Source organism: Ambystoma mexicanum, chromosome 2p (genome assembly GCF_040938575.1).
Source record: "Ambystoma mexicanum isolate Mex_15411 chromosome 2p, UKY_AmexF1_1, whole genome shotgun sequence".
Classification (NCBI taxonomy): Eukaryota; Metazoa; Chordata; class Amphibia; order Caudata; family Ambystomatidae; genus Ambystoma; species Ambystoma mexicanum.
In genome coordinates, this window is record NC_090923.1 from 870279560 (window position 1) to 870293872 (window position 14313).

Below are 14313 nucleotides of genomic sequence, written 5' to 3' on the forward strand. Positions count from 1 at the left end.
AGCCAAAGCATAAGACACTCACCAACATTCCGTGTGCTGGAGCTTTTCAGCATGCCGCAAAGCAGCCCGTTTTAGAAAACACACATTATGGCATTCTCTCCTTCCAATTGAAAGCACAAATATTTCCTGCCCATCATCCAATATACACCAAATGAATGAACAGCGGTCCCTTTACATCAAAAGGCAGTCCACCATCTCATCTCTTTCTTCAGTGGCTCTGACAGCAACTTGGTGATTTGACATATTTTATTGCAAATACAATGTGTCTGCTACATCACTTCACACATTTGCAAGCTGTACACATTTGGAAGTGCTGATGCACTTCGTCCTCATTAGTTCCCATCCCCACAACCACGTCTGCTAAAGCTCCTTCCACACAGCTTTAAGAAATGTCTCTGTGGCATAATTAGTCTTTGATTACTTCCTCGTGGACTTCTGTAAAACGCTCCTACCGTGACCTATATTTATCCACACACTCACTCCTTTTATCATTCCCTGTTTCATCTCAGCACTCTTCAACTTTTGATGTCACGTTTCATCCCACTTCTTTACATCATGCCTTCGGCTGGGGCCTCCCTCTGGAACCACCTCCCTGGCTCTCTAAAACTCAAGGAGAACCAGCTTTGGTTCCGGAAGCACCTCAAGACCTTCCTCTTTGCGTCTGCCTTCTCTCTTCCCCTCCCCTGCTGATCTGTCCTTCTCTGACCATGGGTTCCTGGTTTACCCTCTGTATCCAGGCCCAGATCCTGCCCACGCATCCGCTTACCTGCACTGCCACATTGGCAACCTTTGCTCTTGGGTCTGTATCTGCAAACCTACAGTCCCATTAACAACACTTATTTGACATTCGTTTCTGCGCTTATATTGGCACTTGAAAATGCACTTTTTTGTTATGTATTATTTTTAACACCTGCTTCCTGCACTTTTCCACTCCTCCCCTGCACTTGCACGTTCTCAGTGTCACTGGGCCCTATAAGATTGTTTTGTTCTTATTGTTTTTATCCTCCCTTCTACCCCGCCCTTGCCTCATCGCGCCCTGAAGCACTTGTATATGGGCGCGATATAAACTATCATATCATATCATGCCATGCTTAATTTAGCTATTGCTCATTCCATGCTCCTCTATCTTCTCCTTCTTCCTAAAACATTTTCTTTCCTGAAGTGAAATACAGGTCCTACCTGGAATGTCCATCCAGATTATAGTGTCTTTGGTCTGGCAAACAAGTGATGAAGCAGCTTCTGGCACTCTGGGAATTTCCTTGTGTTCAGGAGCAGGCTTCTTGTCCTTCACGTCAGACAAATAAAAACGTTTGGAGTGGACAGGTTTATTCCTGGGATGGCTGACACCTGGCGCAGATGACACCTTTTTGATACACATGGTGTCTCCTTCCCACATGACGCTCACCTCGTAGTGGCCTTTGTTTGAAAATACACCTGCCTTTCCAACACTGCTTGAAAGCTGCTCAGTGTGCGCTCAAATTCTGAGCAGTTTTTGAAAGTGAAGTGTAATTAATTTCATTAAAAGCACCGTTCCCGACAGGCCATGTAACAAGAGAAGACACTGGCAAAATGTAAGCTTTGCAAAAGCTAAACAAATATAACGGCCTTCTTTGTTTTTTTTTCTCCATACTGACTCAGCAATCCTTGATCATGAGTCCCAGAGGCAGTGCCAGGGGTCGCAGGGGAGTCACCAGGGGTCGCAATGGTGACCCCTAGCAACTTGAAATGATGTCCATGAGAGCAGGTCTCCACTGAGCATGATATTGATGCCCTTTATGAAAGAAAGCCTCTTGGTTTAAGGCAGCTGTGAGCGCCTTAGCTCTGTGCATGTCACATTGGGTGAAGATTAATGCAACCATTTCAAACAACCCTGTTTTCAAAAATACTCCCTGGTTATCTTTCTTCTATATATAGATATAAGGTATTCATAGTATGAAGTGCTTTGGCGCTGTTGATAACATAAACCAGCCTTTCTCTGGCAGTTATAGTCCATCATATGTATAATGTGAAAATCAAAATTACAAGTGAAATAATAGCAAGATGAAAATAAAACTTGATAAAGTACTCAAATGAGACATGGGTGATATTGAGACCTCTCATGCACTCACTCCTATGTGCCATGCAACCAAACCCACCCAATATCCAGTCGTCCATGCAGTTCATAGGCATGTGCACAGTTATTTTGTAGCCATGTTGGTAGGATTTATTTGAAAAATGATGATCTGGGCTTATGCTAACATGCCCAAGGCCAATTTTATGCAGGGATGTGATCTATTTGTACCGGTTATGTTTTGAGAAGGTGTTTCGTAAGGTAGAATATGTTTCCAATTGAATAATGTTGATGATTCCTATTTTACATGAATTCCCAGCCTTCTCCTCTTGTGACCAACTATGTTTTCCTTCCAGAACGTGGTCCTGGATCCTAGGAAACTTTCCAACATATTAAAGCACCTTAACTTCATGTCTGTGCATCTGTAGACCTCATTAACCCCAGAAGCAGGAATGCCGCAAACAGATCTCCTACTGGTAAGTTCAAATGTTTTAGTTAATTTAAATTTACTTGAATGTTGATGGTGCTCTTGCAGCTGCTCTAGAATCCCTGCTAGAGAAGCAAGATGTTGAGGCATTACAAAAGAGGTATTTAAAGTAACTCTTGTTGCCCTAGCAACCCCCTATATTCATCCTTAAGTATGTACATCATAGCCAGTTCTTTTAGCTTTGAAGTGAGACTTTTCTAGGGCTGAACATGTGTGCGAATGGTGGGTGAACCATCTGCGACCCCTTGATGTGGCAGATGTAGGTTATTTTAGAAAAGCCAACTTATTGAATGTCAGACCTGTTTCTAGTTTATACCATGTGTCCATCTTCTTGCTGCCAGTTTAAAAGGCGTCAGTGGGGAAGGTTTGGAGAAGGGTTTGTTAATTTTTTTATGTCCCCAAATCACATGCAACTATTGGGAATGGATGCTGGTGGAGATTTGATGCATATTTTTTGGGGGAAGTCAAAAACCATCCGCTATTCCGGCCATGAGTGAAGATTGGGATGTTTATGCCAAGTGTATATAGACGTGCAAGACAATGGGCCTCATTAGAAGGTTGGAGGTAACCATGCCGCTTTTAGCGGCATGGTTGCCTCCATACCGCAATCCGGGCCTGGGTTCCTCGAATGAGGAATTACCAGGCCACCACAACCTTGGCGGACCCGGTAATTCCCCGTCCGAGGAACCCGGACCCGGTCCATCCCCATTCCCATTCGAGCCCTCATAGGGCTCAATGGGAATGGGGATGGAGCTAACAACGGGCCCGTTAATGACAGGCCGTTGTCAGCTCCCTGGTCCCCTCGCGGGACCCGGTAAGGCTGCCTGGTTTTTCCAGGCACCCATTACGGGTCCCACGAGGAGACCTCGTAATAGGGCGGACCGGTTTACCGGCCCCGGCACCTTTACCGGTGCCGGTAAACCCATTCCGCCAACCTTATAGTGAGGGCCAATAGCCCTTTTCGTGGGTGCGTTCATCAAAATGTTGGGTGAGACCCAAGTTGTTTATGTCTCCACCCCCTACTTTTGCAAATGGTATTAATTGAATTGTCTACTCAAATATTATATTCGAGTAGTACGTCATCCACGAAATAGGGGAAATAGACTGAAAGTTTTGGACCAGGTAACAGAGTTAACAATTACAAAAAAACTTGATTTTACAGGGTCTAGGAGATTACTGAACACATAAATAGAAATGATAGGTGATCGATGAAGTGTATTTGCCTGTTTTGAAAGGACTCATAGCTCTTAGTGTCAATTTCTTTGCAATTGATTGCTATGAAAAATATGATGGCTTCTCTTCAACCTCTTCATTGATTTCAGATCCTACAGGCTTTGTTTTACGTATCCAAATAACAATATAATAATGGTGTAAACACTTGTGACCTCCCTGCGTGTTAATGCTACAAATTGTGCTAGAGCTTTTCGTTGGGCTCTCATAGATGTTGGTGCCATGCCCTACTACGGGGTTGGTTTTTAGTAATGCCCCCGCACTTTAGGTTTAGAGGGCTGGTGAGGGTCTAGGAGGTGCGGTTGAAGGAAGATCTGAGCCACTGAACATGGAGGAATTGGTAGGGGCTTCACAGTGTGTTAGGGACTGGGTCCCGCCCATTTATATGATGTCCAGTGAGACTCTTACATAATCCCAAAAAGCTAACAATACATGTCCCAATTCTGCAAACGTTATTTGTACTATCTGTCTCAACTCAACTTTACAAAATTCTGTTTCACTATTTGGTTTTGTAGGGTGACTTCTTGTAAGGAATGGTATCTGAGTACAGAGGGTGGGTGATCTTCTCGCAGGCCCTGCTATGACCATGTGGGTGTGATAGGTTTAATGCCATGATATGATGAGCAGGGAGGGGGTTCCCAGCAGCATGGGAGGATGTGATCACTTTAAATAGTTTCATGTTGGACTACTTGGATGGCAGTGGGGTGGGATCCCTCTTTAAAGGCCTCTCTAGAGATGTATACTTTTCTTTAAATTATGACAAAAGATAAACATGTTTTTTTGGCTTAGCTTTTAACATCACCTTTAATGTGCTGCAATTGAATAATTTGAGATTTTGGCAATTAGTTGTCCTCAGCGCTATTCTTAACACATCCCCTACCCCCCCCCCCCCCCCCCCAGCTCCTACCTGCCTCCCAGTAATGTCTGGGAAGCTTACAATCCATGTTGATGCGTCTTCTTTGCGGAGCAGTCAGTTAATGTTTTCCCTATCTCGTGGCAGCGTTAGAGTCTGCAAATTAGGTTTCAAGGCACTTTATTATAATTGTGTCTTTTTAAAGCTCTTTTGGCGACAACCGTGATTAGTTAAAGTATTTTGAAGATGTATGCTCTAAAATGCTCACAAGAATTTAGTAGGAACTGCAGATGGGGTTTAGGATGATACAGGGGGTTTATTCATTCAGACACAGTTTGTCAAGCCCTCTGAGTAGAACAGGCAAAGTTAGATCAGATGTAATAGGTTCTGCTGTTCCTAGATATGTACTCATTTAACATTTGCCTATTCCCTATGAACTGGCAAGGGCAGATGTTCTACCCAAAACATGTGAGCACAATGCTCTTAATAACCTAATCCTGATTGATTATCCCCTTAGCACGGTAATCCGTACTGCTCACTAACCTCTTACATTCACAATGTTAATTGTTCTCCCATTGATGTTGCTGACCGCCTGCTTACGCTCACTGACATGATTCTCCCACTTGCTTTATTAATTGTCTCAGTACTGTCAATATTGACTGACCTACTAGCATCCGTCCAAACTTTGTATTCTGCCTTGATTTCATAGAACTTCTACCTGACACATAGGGCATGATTACAACTTTGCAGGCCCGAAAAAAAATGCTGGAAAAAATGCTGGCAATTCCGGTACCTGCATTTTATCCAGACTGGCATAGCACAAGTCTGCCAGTGGGAGCCACGGATCTCCTGAAAGGCCTGACCTGCCGGTAGATCAGGCCCACACCAGAAGATACATCCCTGAATTACCGGCACTGGTAATGCCGGTGCCGGTCGTCCAGTAAATTCCATCCCATGGAGTCCTATTGGACTCCATGGGAATGGGAATTTGCTGTCACTCCGCCGCCCATAATATCCAGGTAATACCGGGATATCGTGTGGCAGAGACGGTAAGCCAGGGTTGCTGATATCCCGCTGGAATTACTGGCGGAATACCAGCAATCCTGTAATGAACCTGATAGACTTTCCAAACTCAGATGTAGAGGGTTTCAAAGTATGATTCGAACCTGCTGTTTAATCCTCATTTCATTATTCCTAGGGACTGATGTTTGTATTTCTCAAAGGTGTCTGTCCACCCATTCCACAATTGCTGACATATTGTTGCTATGCTGAAAGGCCCTATCCCACCATGCCAAATAACTGCTAGATTTGTAAATAAAGATATCCTTTCAGTATAGGTGAGTGTGGGGGGATTGCCGCCTGGCACAGGTGCATAAACCGTCACTTTTTAAAATATGTATTAAATAACATTATGTGGGTAATTCCATTTCAGAAAGAGTGGCTTGCTAATCAAACCACACCTTTCATAAACTTCATGCCAAAAGAATACATACCATATACCTGTGGTCCCTGCTGCATCAGTCTTTTGATCTGCAATCCCTGCTCTCCAGTGGCACAGAACAGGTTCAGAGGTCACGGGTGCCCATTTGACAGCTGCTGAGACAGCCAATTCACTGCAGTGCAGATGCTACATTAAAATCTGCATATCTGTCTTAAAACCACATAATTATGAAAGGTGCTACCCTGGTGGTAGTTGCGAACTTTAAATAGAAGCCATACCCCTGAGTTTAGAGTATGGTGGTTATTATTTATCATAATTATTAAAACTTCATCTGATTGAATCATACATTTGTCAATACTGTGAGCCCAGGCCCGCTGTGGACAGGTTGTATGTATTCCTACTCCAGACTGGCTGTCTCTTCAGCGCCCAGCAGGACTGTAGTCATGGGTCTGCCTTTCTTTGATCCTTTGTGAGGTTGAGTAACACGTATCTCCATCAATACAGCCCCTCAGCAGAAGCTGTTTTGGGAAACAGAAATAAAAGGGCACATGTGATGCTGGAAATGCATCAAAGGGACAGGGCCTCTGTATCCTTGTCCTTTATTGCTTTATCATGTATGTTCTGTTTTCTGCGCAGGAGTTCATGTGGGACTCCTGGCGGTGTGGCTCTTCCTCTTTTTGGTTTGGTGAACAGACTCTTGGGACGCCCTTATGGGACCCCTGGGTGGGAGTACGACCCTGTACTCCTAGTGTATGTTTTTGGGCACCTGTGTGTGGCCCACAGAGCTGGGTACGGGCTGGTGACAGCTCCATGCTGAATTGACAGGTGCCCTGCGCATCCTCCATTTTGGGATGCCCAGGCCCTGTCATTGGAATCAGCGGATTCCTGATAGGAAATATGATGGCCCCTGTGGCCTCTTGCTTTCTATCGCCTGTTACCTTACGTTTCCTGAAGTCCCAGGAAGCCCTGACAATGTCCCTTCCCTCTGGCTGGCTGTTGGGTGGAAGTTCCATATATGGTGTTGTGGGAAATTCCAGGCCACACCAGCTGTAGCCTTCCCAATGACTGTATGTTGTGGGTACGCCCGTGGGGTGGGACCTGGGTGAATGGAGTGTGTGACAAATATGCATTTCATGTTATTGGTGTCTAGTATCTGGTGTTTGATACAATTACTGAGACAGCCATGCCCGAAACTGGTATGAATGCAGTGTGTGGTGCTGAATGGCAGAGTGCTTGTCCGAATCCACATTCTGTGTTGTGAGTGTCTAGATGGAGAATAATGGCCTGAATGCACTGTGAGCCGATTGGCTGCCTGACTGCCTGAATGCCCTTCTGATTGATTGGTTGCCTGAGTGTGACCCAGCAGGCAGAGTGAATGGGAGATCAACAGTATATCGGGGGGCCTCTCACTGCTAGAAATCGTTCAGAAGCTGAAGTTGATCCTTGGTGCCTACTCTCGAAGCTGAGCCAGAAGAAGAAGGTGAACCGCTATTCCCTTCATTGCAATCTGAAAGATGCTGTGCCTTCAAGAGCTGATCCAAGAGAGGACCTGTCTAGGTGACCTCTTCCCTAACTACAAGGGACCATCGTGCACCAGCTGATCCTTGCCAAAGCTCCCTGGTAGACAGACCTACGAAAGGCTGCCAACCGGAGATAGGGACCGCCAAGGAGAACGAGGAGAAGCACAGGACAGCCGTCCACTGTTGCCAACCGGCATCGCCGACCGGAGCTGCCCTGCTCCCTTTACCTAAGAACATTTTGATCCAAAGACGCCCTGTCGAAGAAAGTCAAGGCCGTCAACGACCGAGGAGAATCCGCTGGTGGGTTTCCCGCCCCCCCCCCCCAAAGACTTCAGAGACACCGACAAAGCTACTGAAGCCAGCCTTGGTCAAGTCCCGTTCGCTGACACCAGACGCCGACGACCTGCCGTCCTTGCTGGGCCAAAGTTCTTCATTGACTTTTTGGGGCAACGAACACTCGCCTTCAAGTTGCACCTTAAGCCTCTTCTTCACAGTACGTTCTCGACCTTTCGTCAACGAGCACCACCAACATTGAAGCTGCTCCCTCCATGACAATGTTTGCCAATTTCTTCACCGAATCTTGACGACCCGTGGCTCCTGCCTTAAAGAGAGTGCGCTCAAGAAGGGCCTGTCGACGACTTACTGAAGAACTCTATGAAACCAGGTTCTTTTGGGCAGTAGAACTTTTATAGAAGGAAATAGGACTCTAACAGACAATATAAGGACTGGGCTTGTAGTACATCTTTATTTACAGGTTGCCCAGGTGGGGGGATCCTCATACAGAACTGTGCCTAGTGGTAGAGGCCCAGTAATTGGCCAAATGTCTAACCAACTTGTTTCCTCCTAAGTCTATGGTTGATATCATTTTGCTGCGTTGATTCATATGCTATTTGAACTGAGTACAGTTGATGCATTTTAATGGAATCAGAGTAATAGTGGTACCACCTAGAACTGTATATATTTACCATTTTAGAATTGTCGGAGCACAAAGTGTGTTATTGTGATTGTGTATATAATGTGAACCTTATTTATATAAAGAGCTGTGTTTTCACTAACATAGTGTGTGGACATTCCTTTGTGGGTGCTTGGGGACTACACTGTACTTACAAACCAGCCCGCATCACCTCCTGAGAGCTAAGCCTTGATTGCTCGACTACGTTACCAATAATAGAGAATCTTGGCTGGGGTGCTCTGTGCCTCTCCTCTGCCAAATAGAGAGCAGGACTACAGACACCCCCCTACAGTGCTTTACAGCACATTGCACACATGATGACTAGGCTCATAACATGTTGCATACCAAAGGGCCTTTGATGCTAGCACCGAAGAAGGGAATACATTTAGTGCAGTCAGTGGGAGCTCCACACAGCTGGGGAAAGATATCAACATCTTGTTTCTCTCTGTACCTCTCCCTCCACATGTCTCCCTCACTTCCTTTAGCACTAAGCACTTTGTGTATGATGTCAGAAGGCAAAGACCACTTATCACAAGCACAGGGATTGGACCCGTTAAAACAGGATTTCTATTGTCCAATTACCTCTGGACTTTTTCCTATAAAAGATAGGGGTCTCCAACTCCTTGTTTGATTTCATCTTTGGACTTCAACAATTCAAGAAGAATTCATTTGGATTCTGCTTGGAGAGCAGTCCTTTCCAGAGTCCTCCAGTTGTGAGGTATAGGAAGATGTTGCAATTTCAGAGGCAAGCCCCGCTCTCTTACAATCCCCAGGGCACATTGGGGAGAGAGCTGCTGCTCTAGTAAAACATGCCTCTCTGCCAGCCACACCGGTACTCATGACCTCACTGCGGGTGGTTGCTAACCTCCCCTGTGTTTGGGAGAATGAGAAAAAGGACTTATCTAGTCCCTGAGCTGGATTGGAACTTGAAGCAATCTGAGAGCGGGATCAGCCAGAATCCCTGTTTTTCACTGTCAAACTGCTTCAACCCCATTAAGAGCCAGTTCGACACTTTCGCCAACAACCGTGTTAAGGTATTATTGATGTCCAAATGTCCCACTGGTCCACCTTTGGCCCCAATTAGATGACATTTGATCTCCTTTTCTCAAGCAAGACATATCCTTTTGCAAACATTGTGGTTATAGATTGCCTTTTACCCCTGTTTCATGAAATGAACAAGAGTGCATCTTTCCTTCTTTGCATATTATGTGTTCTTTCCACAGGGGTGGGATTTGTGTAGTGTTTTTCTATTTAGTCATTTTTACATATCATGTGTGTAAGGAGTCAAGAGTAAGACTCAGACACAGTGGCATGTTGAGTGTGGGTTACAAACTTTTATTTATCACAAAAGAAAAGGGAGTTGGAGGAATTGTATCTGTCCCTAACCCTAAGAGGGGTTTCTCTGTCTCAACACAACTAAGGAGCGTCTATGTCAGGATGTTCAACAAATAAAGCATCCTCTGTCCTGTGTCCAACACCCTAAACTGAACCTTACATACTCAACCAAGTACAATGTGTAAACAGGGATCTCAGCAAAGTCCATAAAGCTAATTTACTAAAGTGTTAAATAGAAAAGGAATACAGTTCCACTAGGAAAGGGGGGTTCCCTTGCCCTAGATTTCTTCCAGTGGTTTTGATAGTATTTTATCACAGTTCCTAGTTGTTCAAGGGAGAAAACGCATACATTGAGCCTCCTCAACAGTTCACAGTTTTCTTGAATCAATACACAGTTCTCTTGAATTCTTAAAGTGGTATGAGTCTTCCCTTTGCTGTTACACACTTTCATATATATATATATTGGGGTTTTGACCACTGAGCTTTCTCAATCCTTCTTCCATTCCCTGGTATACTCTCCGGCCAGGGGCTTGTACTTTGTTCCTGAAAAAGGGGTACAGACTTTCCCTTTTTATCCTTCATCTTCTTACCCTTGGTTTACTCGCCTTCCAGGGTATTGTCATTTTCTTGCTTGGTTGTGAGTCCCAGACTCACTGTTTGCCTGGTTCACTATCATGCCAGGCCTCCTCTACTCTCTGTTCACTTTCTCTTTTATCCAGCTCACAAAACTTCTCCAGTAATGGGTCAGCAACCCTTTCTTATTAACTCCACTCCCTTTATTTAGATTCTTGCTCTCAACAATGTTCATGTCTGCAATAGTTCCAATGGCTTTACTCAGTAATAATTCCATTGCCATTGCTTGGGTGCTTTCTCGTTGTACGTGGTACAAAACATTCACCCAGAAGCATCCTGGTAAGGCGCTCACTCTCCCGGGCTTACCGGCTGTTGGAGGCATCTTCAGCATTCCTCATGTTTCACCAGCATCTATGCTCCCACTTCACTTGCTGTCAGTGTGTCTCGTGAGTTGTCCGCTTTCTGCTTTGCTTTCCACTGTGTTCGGTAGCTCTGGCTGCCCATGACAAAAAAACTGAAAACTTCTCCCAACTTGACTCCTCTGAACACTGTGTCTGTTAGCCTCTGCACTGTGCTGTGCAACCTGCTAGCCTGCGGCGTCCTTCACAGTGTCAGCACAAGTCAGGTGCCCCTTCAGTCTCTGGCTCTCTCGTTCTCCCTCTTTTGGTTCAGATGTGTCCTTTTAAAATGTCCCAGTCTTTCTCTTCAGTTTCCAATGTCTATAATGCAGTGTTGGCTTACCATGCCTGGTCATCCTCATTATTCCATCCCTCTTCCTCGTCTCAGTAATAGAAAAGATGGGGAAAGGTAAATGAGGTTTTAGTCTAGAAAAACCTGGAAAGTCAGTATCTCTATTACAATCAGCCATTTATGAATGGGTCAAAGGTACATGGTTGTCACTAAAAGAAACGGCTGAAGGGTTGTCTTGATTTAGTCTTTTTCTATCACCCTGGAGCTTGTCCTCTCCTACGTGGTCCTCAGGCAGAATCCACCCCCAGGCGCAGATTCAGGTAGCTTATGTTTTTCCCTGGCGCCGTAAGAGAGGCTTCCTTCCAGGCAGGGAATCAGTGACAAGGTTGGCAAAGTCATCACATATGTATAATTAAAGTATATGTATTTTTATAGAACCATAATTGGACATTCCTTTACTTTGGACTGCTGTACATTGGTGTTTGGGTTGCTACAGTTTCACATTCACACCCCTCTTGAGAGTTCAGTCTTTCCTCAGCCCACGTTACTGCAAACAGCAAAGGAGGTATATCTCCATAATGTGCATGTTTCACCATTATGATTGGGATCACTCTTATTTTGTGCAAATGTGATCGCTGAGTAGGCGGTTTGGCCACTACTCAACTGTGTACTCCAGCAGGCCATAAGTCATATCGTCACGGTGAACATGACCACTTCCACACATTAGATGTTGGAATAGCAATATGAAATGGAGGCATCTCACTTCAGTAATGCTCCTCGTCCTCTAGGACTGCCTCAACAGAATTGACACCAACACTGGACAGTCTGCTGTTCACCTGAAATGTTCCCTGCGCACAGACTTCAAATTAACACTGCTGAGGCTCTGGGACATTTTGGAAGGGAAGCAAGAGAGGCCGACCACTGGAAGAGGTTGGGTGGAAAATTGGGTCACAAAATGAGGAAAGCAGGGGCCTCTCTTGGCTGGCCTGGCATCCAGCTGCTCTCTTGAATGTCTCTTTCCTGCATAACACCTTTTTCCCAGCATGCACTGACAACATGCTTCTTTGCAATTGAAGTTCTCCTCGCCTGGCCCATTGGTCAGAAAAGGGTGGGCACTGCACTCTCACACAGAGGCTGCTGCTTTTCATGCTTTCAGTGGACAGGTCCTGGTACTCACAGACTCAAGGCTTTGGACCACATCATGAGGCGCTGCTGAATGATTATGTGGTGGGCAGTCATGACTTTCCCTATGTGGACCCCCAATGCCACGAGGTGCCATTGAATGATCACATTGTGTGCAGCCAGGACTATGTCTTTGTGGACCATGAATCAGTATTGCACCTTTTATTACCCTATCAGTCACTGGGCAACCCCAGGTTATTTTGGGGAAGGTAACACTGTGGCTCTCCACCTTCTGCTGAGGACTGCCTCTGGTCTTGGCTTCAGTGGAAAGAATCCAGACATCCTCTTCTATGTCCGGGGTAACCAATGAATGCAGTCTGTACACGTTGTGCCGAGGGTAGGTCTCTTGGAAAGACCTCTTGATAGTTTAAAAATAAAGGACATCGTGGTTATAAAGACACTTCCTCTACAAATGGGCAGCTGTGGTTGTGCGGTCGAATCAGGTTAAAATTGACGATCTCTACAACTTGGACATTTATTCTGCATCCACTGAGGCCAAAGGGAAGTGTTTTACCAGTGCACCGCTGTGTTCCATTTTACAAACTTCTTTACGTGGACACCCTCAACACTTAAATGCTTAATCCCTTTAAGGCACATCACTTTAGCTTGGGCATCTGACCAGGCATTGAACGCTTTCCCATGCCCGCTGTTCCCACCGACGATATGGGTCATTAAATTGCCCCCATGCCTTTTCTTCTGCCACGCCCACATGGTTCACTGCAGTAAGTGCTTCGTTAGTGGCATGTTTCATTTAGCAGATTTCTTATAATGAAAATAGTCTGTGAAACTGCATTGCTATTTACTAGTCCTTGGGCTGTGTGTTTGCACCAGTCATATAAGTGGCAGAGGAGCAAGGATGTGTTACCACTGTCATAGCCACTGGCCAGACCTTGCCTATAAAAGACACACCTGCCAAGAGATAGACACAGACCTACACATCTACTCATTCGAGTTTCCAAGGTGGTGCAAAACCTGCACCAAGCAGCCCATTAATAGAGCTGTTACAACTTCAAGCAGTGTAGACTGCAAGAGAGTAGACAGAGTAAAGAGATTCCAGAGATGTTTCTATACCTACCATGTTTAAATTAGATACAGGAGATGGGCCTATTCCTGGGGAGGCTGGCTTTACAGGGGCAGGCCACTTGTGGTCCTCCAAGTGTTTCAGACTGTGGCTACCATGATCAGTCACCATTAACAGCCATCATGATCAGCCGTTGTGGCAGCTAACTACTGGAATGCCTTGCCAGTGGATATAGCCGGTCAGAAAGCACAGCGAGTAGAGCGCTCGCTTTGACATCAGTGCAGAGCCTGCTGCCGCAGGTTCGAATCCCGGCAGGGCCAGACTCAGCCTTTCATCCTTCCGAGGTCAATAAATGAGCACCAACACTCAGATACCTGAGGATTCGTAGCGCTATATAAATAACAAAAAATAAATAAATAAAATAAGGATAGATCTGTCATTATGGTAATTCCGCAAAAAAAGAATAACCTGGCTTTTCACACAGGACAGCTAGTGACGCCCTTCCCTAGAGATACCCACACCTTGCTTCTCTTGTAAACAAAGCCCTAAGATAAGTGATCTGCACAATGTGTAACTGCACGCGTAAACTGACTAAAACTTATAGCCAATGTCCTAAGCCTGCAACCTCAGAATCATATTCTTAAGCATGCCTATTTACGACCTGCATAACTGTAACCAAATTCTTAAACTTGTAACCATATGCTTAAGCCGGCTAAAACCTGTACTTCAAAGTCTGCAACCTCTGTAACCATAATCATAAGTATGCATTACATACTGCATAACTGTAACCAAATTCTTAAACTTGTAACCATATGCTTAAGCCGGCTAAAACCTGTACTTCAAAGTCTGCAACCTCTGTAACCATAATCATAAGTATACATTACATACTGCATAACTGTAACCAAATTCTTAAGTATGTTGAATATGTAACCTATAGTATGTAACCAAATTCTCAAGATGTCTTCACCAAATGCGTCCA

At 45.0% G+C, this 14313-nt stretch overlaps 1 protein-coding gene across 4 annotated transcripts in view; it reads left to right on the forward strand.

The window, feature by feature from the left end:
* LOC138566853 (leucine-rich repeat and fibronectin type III domain-containing protein 1-like protein) overlaps positions 1-14313 on the forward strand; it is a 3353432-nt gene that overhangs the window by 2449934 nt on the left and 889185 nt on the right. For all 4 annotated transcript variants that reach the window (XM_069644559.1, XM_069644558.1, XM_069644560.1 and 1 more), the window contains one exon: positions 2407-2526. The gene's annotated coding sequence lies outside the window, so the exon portion shown is untranslated. Of the gene's footprint in view, positions 1-2406; positions 2527-14313 lie in introns of those variants that run through there.